Source organism: Boleophthalmus pectinirostris, unplaced genomic scaffold (genome assembly GCF_026225935.1).
Source record: "Boleophthalmus pectinirostris isolate CB_2022bp ecotype Guang Dong unplaced genomic scaffold, ASM2622593v1 HiC_scaffold_17, whole genome shotgun sequence".
Classification (NCBI taxonomy): domain Eukaryota; kingdom Metazoa; phylum Chordata; class Actinopteri; order Gobiiformes; family Gobiidae; genus Boleophthalmus; species Boleophthalmus pectinirostris.
The window spans coordinates 5,642,988-5,656,978 of NW_026571115.1; the positions used below are offsets into that span (position 1 = coordinate 5,642,988).

The 13,991-nt window shown below is 36.4% G+C and overlaps 1 protein-coding gene across 1 annotated transcript in view; it reads left to right on the forward strand.

The window, feature by feature from the left end:
- The window catches only part of si:dkeyp-72e1.9 (syntaxin-binding protein 4), a 72,973-nt gene that overhangs the window by 16,392 nt on the left and 42,590 nt on the right, over window positions 1-13,991 (forward strand).

Consider the following 13,991-nt stretch of genomic DNA (forward strand, 5'->3'; position numbering starts at 1 on the left):
CAAGGCAGAAGCAATCGATCATGTGAGCGAGGAGGACAGAGGCTGTTTCCTATTGGCTGTTCTCATCTGTGGGCGGGGTTTACACTTAACCAATCAAAGAGATGAGGTTTCTATGAGGCGAATTTTGACCGATCAGATCGCGTCACTGCAACATTCCCTGTTTCTTACTAAGTTAGATCGGATCATTTTGGGTCGATTGCTTCTGCCTCGGCATCTCGGATCTTTACTGTGAATTTTCTTCACTGCGAATTTTACACTCTGAATTTTGACTGTTGAATTTGAAGGCTTGAAAATATTTGTGCTGAATATTTAAAAGGTGATTTATACTTAAAACTTCAGCAAACAAAAATTCATAATAAAAATAATTCAAACATGTTTTTTCAGAGTAAAAAAATTCAAAGTGAAAAATTCAACAGCATTTAAAATTCAAAATCTGATGAAACAAATTATCTTCCATATTAAATACAGAGTTACTCAAACACGAATGAAACAAAACACAACTCCAGGTCTGTTTTTGAGCAGGGAACAACATTTTAACATGGCTTAAAGTTCAGAAGAGTCAATTCTGCATAATACACAACCGATCAAGAGTTTTAGAACATCACACTTTTTTACTGTTTGACCAAAAACGTATTCTAAACTTTTGATTGACATGTGTGTCCACCTTTGGCAGATAGAACAAATGAACACACTCGTGGCTCGTTCTTTTTACAACAGAAATCAAATATTCTTCAGAAAGTTCTTCCCAAGTCTGTTGCAGAAGTTTCCATAAATGTGTGGCACTTGTAGGTTGCTTCACTCTTCTGTCCAGTTCATCCCAAACCAGCTCCATGGGGTTTAAGTCTGGACACTGTGCTGCTGCTGGACACTCCAGGTTTTCAAGTTTTACCATGTTGTCGTTTTGGCAGAGCTTGGACTTGTGTTTTGTTCTTTTCTCCTTTTTTTTTTTTTTTTTTTTTTTTTTTTTTTTTTTTTTTTTTTTAAATCTCTGTCTGTTCAGGTTTTACCTTTGTACCATTTCCAGGTCTTCACTGGACTTGCACGACTTGAATTGGAATAAATATCTGGAGAAATGAGGGTTTTGACCTGTAGTGTACAAAGGGCCTTTAAGTTTGACTCTGGTGAGTAACAAACAAACAGTGTCGGGGAGTAACAGATTACATGTACCAGAGTTACGTAATCAGAGTACAAATTATGAGTAACTGTATTCAATTACAGTTACTCTTTCAGTGAGTGGTAATTGGATTACAGTTACTTTGTTGAAATAAATGGATTACACAGAGGTATATTCCTGTTTTCACATTTTGGACTATATCCCTTTTTTTTTCTTTTTTTTTTTTCGTAATTCCACTCATTGCCGGACACTAAACCAGGTCCAAACCAGGTCTAAAACCAGGTCCAAACTAGGATTAAACCAGGACTAAACCAGGACTAAAACAGGTCTAAAACCAGGTCTAAACCAGGTCTAAACTAGGATTAAACCAGGACTAAACCAGCACTAAACCAGGTCTAAACCAGGTCTAAATTAGGACTAAATCAGGACTAAACCAGGACTAAACCAGGACTAAACAAGGTCTAAAACCAGGTCTAAAACCAGGTCCATACGAGGTCTAAACCAGGTCTAAGACCAGGTCTAAACCAGGTCTAAACTATGTCTCAAACAGGATTTAACAAGACTAAACTTCTTCTATCAATAATATTTTTAATTTGGTTCAGTAAAGTCTGGGCTTTTTTATTTTCTTTTAACAGACAAAACATCTTATGTGAAGATGTCCGAGTCTTTGCTTCTCTACAGCAAATCAAGTAATCCAAAATATTCAGATTACATTACTCACTTTAAGTAATTTAATGGATTATGTTACAAACTACATTTTGGGGTATGTAATCTGTAATCTGTAGGGGAATACATTTTAAAAGCCACCTTCCCCACACTGCAAACAAAGATACAGATCAAATGTGTGTGCTGGAACAGTGAATTTACGCGCACAGTGGCTGGTTTTGTCCCTTTCCCTGTTCCCCTCTGTGCGTCTTTACGCGTATCCACAGTTTCTAAGACGCAGAGCCCAAAAGTGTGTAGTAGAATGTCTCCTCGCCCGCGTGCCCGTGTCATCATGCGCGCTCACACGGCCACAGGTTCGGGGCAGCGCGCGCAGTGTGGCGAGGGGATTAAAGCGTTGTCTCGAAATGGGAAACGGCCACTGCAATAATGTGTTTACCGCTAAGCTCCTCCTGGTGCGCGCGTGCGTGTGGGAGTAGACAGGACAAGGACCCCCACCCACTTTTACGGATTAGGTGCTGTATTAATCCGGACAAAAGTGTGACTGGCTTTTATGAACTAATGTTGAGCCGGAATTGATGTTCGACTGTTTGTTTTTGTTGTTGTTGTTGTTTTGTTGTTGTTGTTGTTGTTTTTTGTAGTTTTTTTTTTTTTTGTAGTGTTTTTTTTGTAGTTTTTTGTTGTTGTTTTTTTGTAGTTTTTTTGTAGGATTTTTTTGTAGTTTTTGGAGAGTTTTTTGTCGGTTTTTCTGTAGTTTTTTGTATTTTTTTTGTAGTTTTTTGTAGGTTTTTTTGTGGTTTTTTGTAGGTGTTTTTTGTATTTTTTTGTAGGTGTTTTTTGTAGATTTTTTGTAGGTTTTTTGTAGTTTTTTGTAAGTTTTTTTTGTAGTTTTTGTAGTTTTCTTTTTAGTGTTTTTTGTAGGTTTTTGTAGGTTTTTTGTAGTTTTTGTAGGTTTTTTGTAGTATTTTTTAGGTTTTTTTTTGTAGTTTTTTGTAGGTTTTTTGTAGTTTTTTGTAGTTTTTGCTGAGTTTTTTGTAGGTTTTTCTGTAGTTTTTTTGTAGGTTTTTTGTAGGTTTTTTTTAGGTTTTTTGTAGTTTTTTGTAGGTGTTTTCTGTAGTTTTTTTGTAGGTGTTTTCTGTAGTTTTTTGTTTTTTGTAGTTTTTGTAGGTTTTTTTTGTTGTTTTTGGTAGGTTTTTGTAGTTTTTTTGTATTTTTGTAGTTTTTTGTAGGTATTTTTTGTAGTTTTTTGTAGGTGTTTTTTGTAGTTTTTTTGTAGGTGTTTTTTGTAGGTTTTTTGTAGTTTTTTTTGTAAGTTTTTTGTAGTGTTTTTGTAGTTTTTTTGTAGTTTTTTGTAGTTTTTTGTAGTTTTTTGGGTAGGGTTTTTTGTATTTATTTTTTTTTTTAAGTTTTATGTAGGCTTTTTTGTAGGTTTTTTATCCTATTTATTTATTTATTTGTTGTATGCGTAAACGGGAGTGGAAACTTGTTTTCGGCTTTTTATGGGATCCAAATCTTTTGGAAAAAACTCTTTAAACAACATAAACCGATGTGAGAACTAAATGTGTCTCCAAACACATCACAGAGAGAAATGATCAACACTCAGATTTGGTCAAACGGTTCAAACTGAGAGAGTTTAACCTTTAGAATGATACAGAATCTAAACGACACGCGTACTGCCACTCATTACCGGACACTAAACCAGGTTTAAACCAGGTCTAAACCAGGTCTAAACCAGGTCTAAACCAGGTCTAAAACAGGTCTAAAACAGGTCTAAAACCAGGTCGAAAATCAGGTCTAAAACCAGGTCTAAACTAGGTCTAAACCAGGACTAAACCAGGTCTAAACCAGGTCTAAAACCAGGTCTAAACCAGGTCTAAACCAGGTCTAAAACCAAGTGTGAACTAGGTCTAAAACCAGGTCTAAAACCAGGTCTAAAACCAGGTCTAAAACCAGGTCTAAACCAGGTCTAAAACCAGGTCTAAAACCAGGTCTAAACCAGGTCTAAACCAGGTCTGAACTAGGTCTAAAACCAGGTCTAAATCCAGGTCTAAACTAAGTCTAAACCAGGACTAAACCAGGACTAAACCAGGTCTAAACCAGATCTAAAACCAGGTCTAAAACTAGGTCTGAAACCAGGTCTAAACCAGGTCTAAACCAGGTCGAAACCAGGTCTAAACCAGGTCTAAAACCAAATCCAAACCAGGACTAAAACCAGGTCTAAACTGGGACTAAACTAGGACTAAATCATGCTGCCTGGACGTGTCTCCTCGTCTTCTATCAATAATATTTTTAATTTGGTTCAGTAAAGTCTGGGCTTTTTTCTTTTCTTTTAGCAGACAAAACTTCTTATGTGAAGATTTTATAGTTTTTGCTTCTCTACAGCAAATCAAGTAATCCAAAGTATTCAGATTACGTTACTCACTTTAAGTAATTTAATGGATTACGTTAAAAACTACATTCTGGGTATGTAATCTGTCATCTGTAGGGGAATACATTTTAAAAGTCACCTTCCCAACACTGGTTTAGGGTTTTACTTATCCATAAAAGCTGGAACGTGAAAGATTCGTCTGTTCAAAAATGAGATCACGTTCCAGCCGTTCACGTTAAGAGAGCGCTCGGTGGCCCCTCCTGCGCTCTTTAAAAAAAAAAAATAAAAAATTTCGGCCTGACTTTGGTTATGTAAGAGATTAGGACGCGGCGGGTGGAAGGTGCGGTGGGAGCGGGCGCAGAGCACGGCACAAGGCGCACGGGAGCTCCGCGGAACACAGTGAGCGCGCAGCAGCAGCGGACGGAGGAGGAAGAGGACAGCGGAGGACAGCGGAGGACAGCGGACCCGAAGCGACGCAGCGCCATGCCGCAGGGAGAGGCGCACGGCACACGCTAGACCGTCCGGCAGCCTCCATGACACCATGCCCACATTCTCCGTCATGTTAAAAGGAGCGGTGCTCATCAGCAGGTAGGAACCGAGCGGACCGGGACACGCACGGGACCAGCGCGCCTCCGTATTTTAAACACGATCATGATCAAATATAAAGCAAACAAAAATATACAAACGAAAACAGAGCGATTCACTTGTTTCTACTGAACAACATTTAGCACAAATCAGAAATCTCTACACAGCAAAAACTGGAGGGTTAAAATTTTAGGGTAAAATATTTCAGAGTTGTTTTTAACACCAAAAGTGTTATTTTAACTATTTGAAAGTCAAATGTGGGTTCGAGTTGAGGTTATTTGCCAGAGTTGATGTGGTTGAGGTTAATTCAACTTCCCTTAGTGTTAATTCTACTTCTTTTAATGTTAATTCAACTTCCTTTAGTGTTAATTCAACTTTTAGTGTTAATTCAACTTTTAGTGTTAATTCAACTTCTTTTAGTGTTAATTCAACTTCCTTTAGTGTTAATTCAACTTTTAGTGTTAATTCAACTTCCTTTAGTGTTAATTCAACTTTTAGTGTTAATTCAACTTCCTTTAGTGTTAATTCAACTTCTTTTAGTGTTAATTCAACTTCCTCTAGTGTTAATTCAACTTTCCTTAGTGTTAATTCAACTCATTTTAGTGTTAATTCACCTTCCTCTAGTGTTAATTCAACTTTCCTTAGTGTTAATTCAACTCATTTTAGTGTTCATTCAACTTCTTTTAGTGTTAATTCACCTTCCTCTAGTGTTAATTCAACTTTCCTTAGTGTTAATTCAACTCATTTTAGTGTTCATTCAACTTCTTTTAGTGTTAATTTGGCTCCTCCCATTCACCACTTCAAACTCTTGTGAGTGAAGACCAGTTTGAACCAGTTTTGTACATAATTTCATCTTAAATGAACTAAAATAAAGTAAAAATAAAATAAAACACATCTGTGTGTTGTTTAGCTAAATCAGAATAACTCTACAAAGTGTTATCTGCTCTATCTTACTCTCAAAACGTGAATATAACTCTGGATTTCGGGGTTAAACAGAAACTTTGGTCCAGTGTTACTTAATTAACATTTCCAAAAATGTTCAGTTAACTCTAGAACAGATTGGACTCATATAAACTCTGAGAAAATTTTAAAATTGATTCTGTGAGAGTCAATTTTAACACTCCACTTTTTGCTGTGTACATTTGAAGGATCTCAAAATCTGCGCAAAATACTGAAGGACTTAAGGTGCACTGTAAACCTAAATAAGTTACCAGAAAGCAAAAAAATGGAGGCAATCGATTAACTCAATTATTATAAGTTGATGAACTTAAAAGTCACAACTCTTCCAGAACATAAAGGTCGGATGTTTACTGCTTGTACTTTTTAATAACGACTGAATTAAAAGTGCTCATGTAGCTCAACTCAAATATTTGTGGTTAATATGACTCAGAGTTTTCTGTTAAGGCAACTCAATTATTTTCATTTATTATGACTTAAAATTGGGAGTTCAACCCACTGGAATAATTTCACTTATTCGGTGAAGCGCTTTGGAATTGTATTGCATTTTAGCATTTGAAACAATAGAAATAACAGGACTTTATCATCCTCATTGTTTAATTACTTCAATCTACTAAGTTGTACCTCGTGTGTGTTTTTAAATTACCCTCAATTATACCCACAATAGTTGCTTTTAATCAAAAAATATGAGTTAAAATGACTCAAAAAAAAGAACACGTTAACAGCAACTTGACATAATGAAGTTAGTAGGACTATTTCCAAAACAACTTAATCTGTTTAATTACTCTGAACGTTCAGGTTTACAGTGATTTTAAACGGGTACATTGCTTTTTCATGTTGTATTTTTACTTGAGTACTTTTTTGCCCTGCTATCTGTAAATAAGTAAGTATTTTAAGTAACAAAAGTGAGTACTTCCACCACTGCTCTGACCCGAGCACATCGCGCTTCAGTGTAGTTGTTATGTTGTTGTGTTTAAAGAGCCCATGACTCTGTTTTCTGATCTCTGTTCTCTCTGTTCTGTGGAGTTGTGTTTTAGTTTCTCTCAAACAGAAAACACTCTGTTCCAACTTGATGAATACAGGAAGTGCTCCACTGTGCTTTTAAACTCTTTACACTTTCACCAGGATCATCTGGATGATTTCAGCTCTGGAATTGCTGAACAAAAGGTAAAAGGAGCTGTTCACTTGGAAACTACCACTTCATGACATCATGAGGTGGAGCAGAGCATTATGAGCCCTGGAGATGTAGACAGACTAATTCTAAAGAGTTACTCAAACATATGAGAATGAAACAAAACACAACTCCAGAGGTATGTTCTTGATGAAGAAACAATCTAACAGGGGTCACCAAATCTTTTTCTCTGGGGGCCACATTATGGCTCCTGACTGTGACCTGCGATACTGGGTCGGGTCGGCCGTATAACAGAATAGTTTGACCCTGACGATGCAGATTATATTCTTTAAAAACCACCACACTTTCTTTACACATCAGACAAACTGCACACTCCTCACACTGAACACAAAAAGAACCGGTCATCCACTGATCTGTGAAAACTCTGCACTCTCTGTCAACTTCTACTTCTTTAACACTCGTCATTTTGCTGTCTTAACTACACTACAGTACTCTGTACTACAGTACTCTGTACTACAGTACTCTATGCATGCTTTGACTGTCACTGTTTGATCTTGAACTTGTCAGGTGACAAATGTAAATACAGTAGCTAGTTTGGCGCCACCTAGTGCCTCTGCTCAATTTAATTTCTCTCCAGTCCAGAGACTAGGTCAGAATCAGAATACACTAGACGGTTTACAAGAACCCCGCAAGTGTGAGTTCAGGCACCAGCCAATCGGCAAAGAGCCAGACATTCTGTGTTGTCAATGATTCCTGAGATCGAGGGTTTAAAGCTGGAATAAAGAGAATGTTTGGTGAATTTTATCAAGGGGAAAGACGTTATTGTCCTTCCTCCTACGGGATTTGGGAAAAGATTCATATAATCAGCCCCGCTGTATGTATGTAAGCGACGCCTGCTGTATAACATGGAGTAAAGCCAGAATCAGTTTTGTGTAATATTGGATGTTTAAGGTCAGACAAATCACATAGTAACATACAAACAGACATTTACAAAGGTGTGGACTCGATGCTGATGTGTGGTACAGCGTGTGCCATGCCCATGTCTCCTCTGCACTATTTCTGTAGACTAAAGATGAAACAATAACCAAAATACTGTGATATCGTATTGTCAAAAGTCTCACAATAATACAGTGGAGTGTCACAGTATATTGAAGTACAAGTTCCTTTGCTTAAATGCATTTTTAATAGAAGCAATAGCTGATAAACATCGAGAACTACATATCCCATGATTCATTTCAGCACAGACAGCATGAAGTTATGTGTTTTTTACTTGAATTCTTGGGATTATGACAGAAATAATTTACATCAAAATTCTTGCCAGGGTGTTTTAAAAGCAAAAAAGTGTCCTGTCTACAATTATATCAACCTCTTCAAAATATCACAAAAACTATCACACCATGAGATGTATATCGTGATAATATTGTACCGAGAGACTTGGATAATGTTACATCTCTACTGTAGACTATTTATTATGTGTGTGACAGGTTAGAGCAGTGTTTGTTTTTTGTTTTTCCTTTTTTTTAGTTGGGGCGCACAATTTTGATTCCAAATGCAGCACGCCACCCTCAAAACATGACCAAATTCCACCATAAAATACTGTGCTTGTACTTGTGTTCAGGTCTTATTATTTGATAATGATAATGAAAATTGTTTTGCTTTCTCTATTTGTTCAGAACTCAGGAGACTCCAGAATAGCAGATCACTTTATTAAACCAAAGTGACTCTTGTGAGCTCTAAGCCCTGTTAGAATGTTGTTACTTCCTCAGAAACATTTGTGGAGTTATGTTTTGTTTGAGTAAACCTTTATTATTAGTCTGTCTACATCTCCCAAGATCAAAATGCTCTGCTCCACCTTGTGATGTCATGTAGTGGTTAACATGAATTCTTAAATGAACATCTCCTTCTACCTCTAGTTCTGCAATCATCCAAATGACTCTACTGAAGGTGTGTGGAGTTTAGAAACAAAGTGGAGCACTTCCTGTATCACCACATGACATCACAAGGAGGATTTCATTAAGAGAAGAACTCTGACTCTGCAGAGTTTGTGTGTTGAACGTGTGTGAATGAAACAAAACACAAGTCCAGGTGTGTTTGTGATGAGGAAACGACATCAGAACAGAGATTTGACTTAAAATCTTACCTAGTTGTGCCATTAGTTATTTTTGTCACATAGTCAGCAGATATGAAATACATACTCCATCCTAAACCTGACTGTTACCCAGCAACCGCTTTAACACACCCACGACCTGTCTTCATTACACAGTAGCCATGTTTAAGGATGCAACAATCCAATACTTGTATCAAATATCGATACCAATACTGAAAATGGAGCTGGATTAGATATCAGCTTCTAATAACAATTCAGCTCACGTCCTGTTGGGCTTTTACATCGATGTAGAACGCCTCATGTTTGAGCTTTTATTTATACAAAGCTGTTCTGTAGTTACCTCAGAGATAAACATCAGCTCCATAACACATTTAGATCAGTTTTGTTTTTTGTTTTTTTTTGTGATCAAATTTTTATTCAGGTGTTATTATTTGCAGTTATACATATTCCAGTTAGCATTGCATTTTTCTCCCTTTTAAACCCCCCCACCCCCCACCCTTAAACTCCCTATTGATGGGCATCAACATACATATGTACACACACACACACACACACACACATATATATATATATATATATATATATATATATATATATATATATATATATTATATATATATATATATATATATACATATATAATACACCATATCCAGGTTTATATTCCCTCTATACAAAACACGGCAAATTTCCTCCGTCAAAAGACATGAGCAGAAATTGCGTTATACATACTTGTTATGTACCATACATAGAAAGTGAAATGAAAGTATACATATTGTGTACATTCTAAGAACATATATTATAATGAAAAATCTCCAGGTAACAACTGTACAATAGATTCAGATCTCAGTTTGATCAACAGATTGGACCAACAAGAAATGTTTTTGGTTTTTGCTCCGTGCATTCGATCAGCAGAAAACTCCAGTTGAACGATTTCTCTGAAAGATAGTAGCCATTCTCTCACAGTCAGAGGTTGAACTGATTTCCACCGGCATATTACAATTTTTTTGGCAGCTGTAAGACCTGCTAGTAATATGCGACAATTGTTAATTGTCAGATTTAGTCTGGACATGTCGTTTAGCAAAAGAAACCTCTGAGTGCAAGGTATGGTTATTCCTATTAATTTAGACATTGTCTTTGTGATTGTTTGGTTTTATTTTTGTTTTAAGGAATGCTTCATTTTTCATTTACTTAAAGCTGAGTATTGGAATTGGTATTGGAAGTAAAAAAGCTGGATCTAGTTATGATTAGACAAATACAAATACATGACAACCATCTTTATCTTGTTATAAGATGGTTTAAACTGCCAGATACTAAAACGAGTATTGAAATTAGACACTCATTTGTGCAGGTATCGATTAAAAAAGACTAGTATATGACCACGGACCTCTATTTACATATGATTTTTTTCTCACAAACTGTCACTAAACTGATGTAAAATTATGATACTTATTGACCACAGGTACTGTCCTGCCAAACCAGGTCAGAATGACAAACAGACGAGCGCAGAGGGTGGGCGAGCGCTCAGACCTGGTTGTGTGTATGTGTTAGAATGGCCGATGCTACAGATTGACCCATGTGTTAAACTCGTGCACAGTGAGCCATAGCCTCTTAACTCAGGGAGGCTAATCCCCCACAGCTCATGGGCCCCTGTACCACACAGTCCCTGAGCTCTCTGCAGGAGGGAGGCTACAAGGATCCTAATCTACCACCCCCATGGAGATGATCACTGAGCACTTCACTTCATCACTGTTTTACTCCAGGGTGTTAAAAGAAGATATTCATGTATAAAAAAATCTATTACTGCTATTACTCTCACTGATCTGTGTTCTAATGTTGTTTCCAAACTTCACACACAGACTCAGAGTTGGGTTTTGTTTCAGTCACACACATTTAACACACAAACCCTGCACATATAGGCTGAGTTCTTCTGTCATGTGGTAATGTGTGAAGAGCTCCACTCTGTTTTTAAACTCCACACACCTTCACTAGAATCATCTGGATCATTTCAGTCCTGGAATTGTCGATCTCCACTGAACTAAAGCTAAAAGGAGCTGTTCACTTGAAAACTACCACTTCATGACATCATCAGGTGGAACAGAGCATTTGGAGCTTTGGAGATGAGACAGACTAATAATAAACATTTACTCATGTGTGAATGAAGCAAAACACAACTCCAATATTATAACTAGGGGTGTCAAATTATCGCGTTAATTGCGATTAATTAATTACAGTCATAGTTAGCGCGTTATGTTTTTTAATCGCGTTTTAATCTCTAACTTTACTGTTTCTGTATGCAAGTTGCTTTATTATAAAATCTGTTTTTATGTGTTGTTGGGACAACAACACACACACAAAAAAAACACATTTATAATTTTTTTTATTTCGGTAATTCCACTCATTGCCGGAAACCCACACAAAACGCGCGCAGTAAGAGCGATGTAAACGTCATGTTCACGTTGGCGGCGTCAGTCGCACAATGGACGAGGTCGAAGAGCCAGTAGAACAGAGTCAGCAGTGCACAGGTAAAAACACATTCGTGTCTTGGAAATTATTCTCCCGACGTGAAATATAAAAGAAAATAACAAATATAAAATCACCTACAACTTAAATGTCACTGGTGAAAACAACCTGCATAGGCTCATGATGTCTGCACTACTGTCCTATAGTGACCTGCCACATGAGGGGACACGCACACACAACACACACAAACAAAACACAAACACACACACAAACACACACCTTCATCATCGTCATTAACCTGAGAACACGCGGTTACCAGCTGTTTCCCGTACTGTTCTCGCGTACGCTGCGTAAACCGCGCTTCCTCCTGTGCGCCTCTAAACCAGAACTAACACCAAGACTAACCAGGACTAACACAGGACTAACCAGGACTAAACTAAACCAGGACTAACCAGACTAAAACCAGAACTAAAACCAGACTAAACCAGGTCTAAACCAGTCTAAACCAGAACTAACAGGACTAAACCAGAACTAAAACCAGAACTAAAACCAGGTCTAAACCAGGACTAAACTAAACCAGGTCTAAACCAGGACTAACCAGAACTAAACCAGGACTAAAACCAGGATTAACCCATTCCAGGTCTAAAAGGACTAGGACTAAAACAAGGACTAAAACCAGTGATCTCATATATAAAAACATTTCTCTATCAATAATATTTTTAATATGGTTAAGGAAAGACTGGACTTTTTATTGTCTTTAAGTAGACAAGTTATTATGTTCAGATTTCCTCGTCTTTGCTACTTTACAGCAAACAGTTTCTTATTCATGGAGACTTGGGCTCAACAGCCAATTTGGAGAGATTTGTTAAACAATAAATGACTTTATAAAGTCACTTTTTTTGTTCTATATCAGTCTTTTGATCTGCCACAATAATGTAATAATGAATTTAAATGAAAATACCTCAAATTGAAGACTTTTCTCAGCAATTTTTAGGTGAGATTAAAAAGAGATTAATTAGATTAATTAATTACAGATCATAATTAATTAATCTCTCAATTTTTTTAATCGCATGACAGCACTAATTATAACATCGCTCACAAGATTCAGTTTTGTATAAGGTAACACTTTATAATAACTACACCTTATTTAGCCTAAGTAAAGCATGAACAAAGGCTTAATTAATAATGAACAAAGACTTAATTAATAATGATTCACACTTAGTAATTACTTAATTACTACCTGAATTAGCACTTGCACTTAATTTGCCTGTGCTGTAAATAGTTACTCATCATTATTTCATACTTAATTACTCATGAACTAACCATCTGAGCATTTATTAATCATTAGTAAACTATGAGAGAATGATTTACTAATAATACAATGTAATGATAATTCAGGCAGCTGTTATCTCTTAGTTAAGTCTTTTTAAGATCTTTTCTAAAGTGAAGACGAATTATGCTTTATTAAGCATTTACTAAGCGTGAATCAGTGTTAATTACGTCTTTGTTCATTATTAATTAACTCTTTATTCATGCTTTATTAAGGCTAAATAAGGTGTAGTTATTAAAGAGGGCTGTTTTGCAAAATTGACTTTGTAGAGTTTCTACCATGTTAGAAGGTCCATCAAAAACATGTCTGAAGAGGTTTTAGATGTCAGAGTGTGGAAAACAACAGTGAAACTTATAAAATGTGTTCAAACTTTGTTTTGGGTGAATACAGCATTTTCACAACAGTAAAAGGTCACAGGGTGATCTCAATACTTTATGTGTTAGCACTTCATAGAAGTAAAATAACTCCTTTTAAAAAGTAGTTGAGGAGATAATGGAGGAAGTCAAAATGAGAACATCCTTATCATGTTCTACAGAGGCAAGATTAATTGAAATCAAATCAAAATTACAGTTTCAATGGACACAATTAGCAAATCACAAAGACTGGAATTTTTGAATGTCAAAAATGTTATGTGTAAGTATAATTAGAATAAAATAATCAAGGAAATGTTTGTGTATGTTTTAACAATCTCAGGCTCAAATTAAATTTTAGTAACAGGAAAAAGTCTGATATTTGGGGAAAATGATCATATGGGGCAGTAATATACAATCCTGACTTTTTTTTGAGAGAGACCTTCACATCCAATGTGTTCTGGGATGTTGCAGATTTGCAGCATTGGTCCAGTGTGGTAAATTAACACTGAAGACTGAAAATGATATGAACGCTAACTTTATGTGTAAACCACTTTTCATAACAATGAAAACAAAAGCACAGTGTATCAGTGCTTTACAGTGGCAGAACAACATCACTTTTTCTTGTGGTACTACAAGAAACAATTTTTATCCTTTGTAAACAACAAAAGTACTTTGCACTTCTGGCCGTTTGTATGTAACCATTCTTGCACAGTCTGCATCATCCACGTTTATCAGCATGGCTGGGAAAAAAGGCTCCTGAGTAAAAAAAAGCTCATAAAATATGGATTTGGAGTAAGTAGGTAATTGGCATTTAACTGTTGCAAATCTGCAACGCCTGCCTGGAGAGGGTTAATAAGGCCTAAAGCTTTCCTCGTAGTACTGATAATGTACTGACGTATCAATATTTTGACCTGTGTAT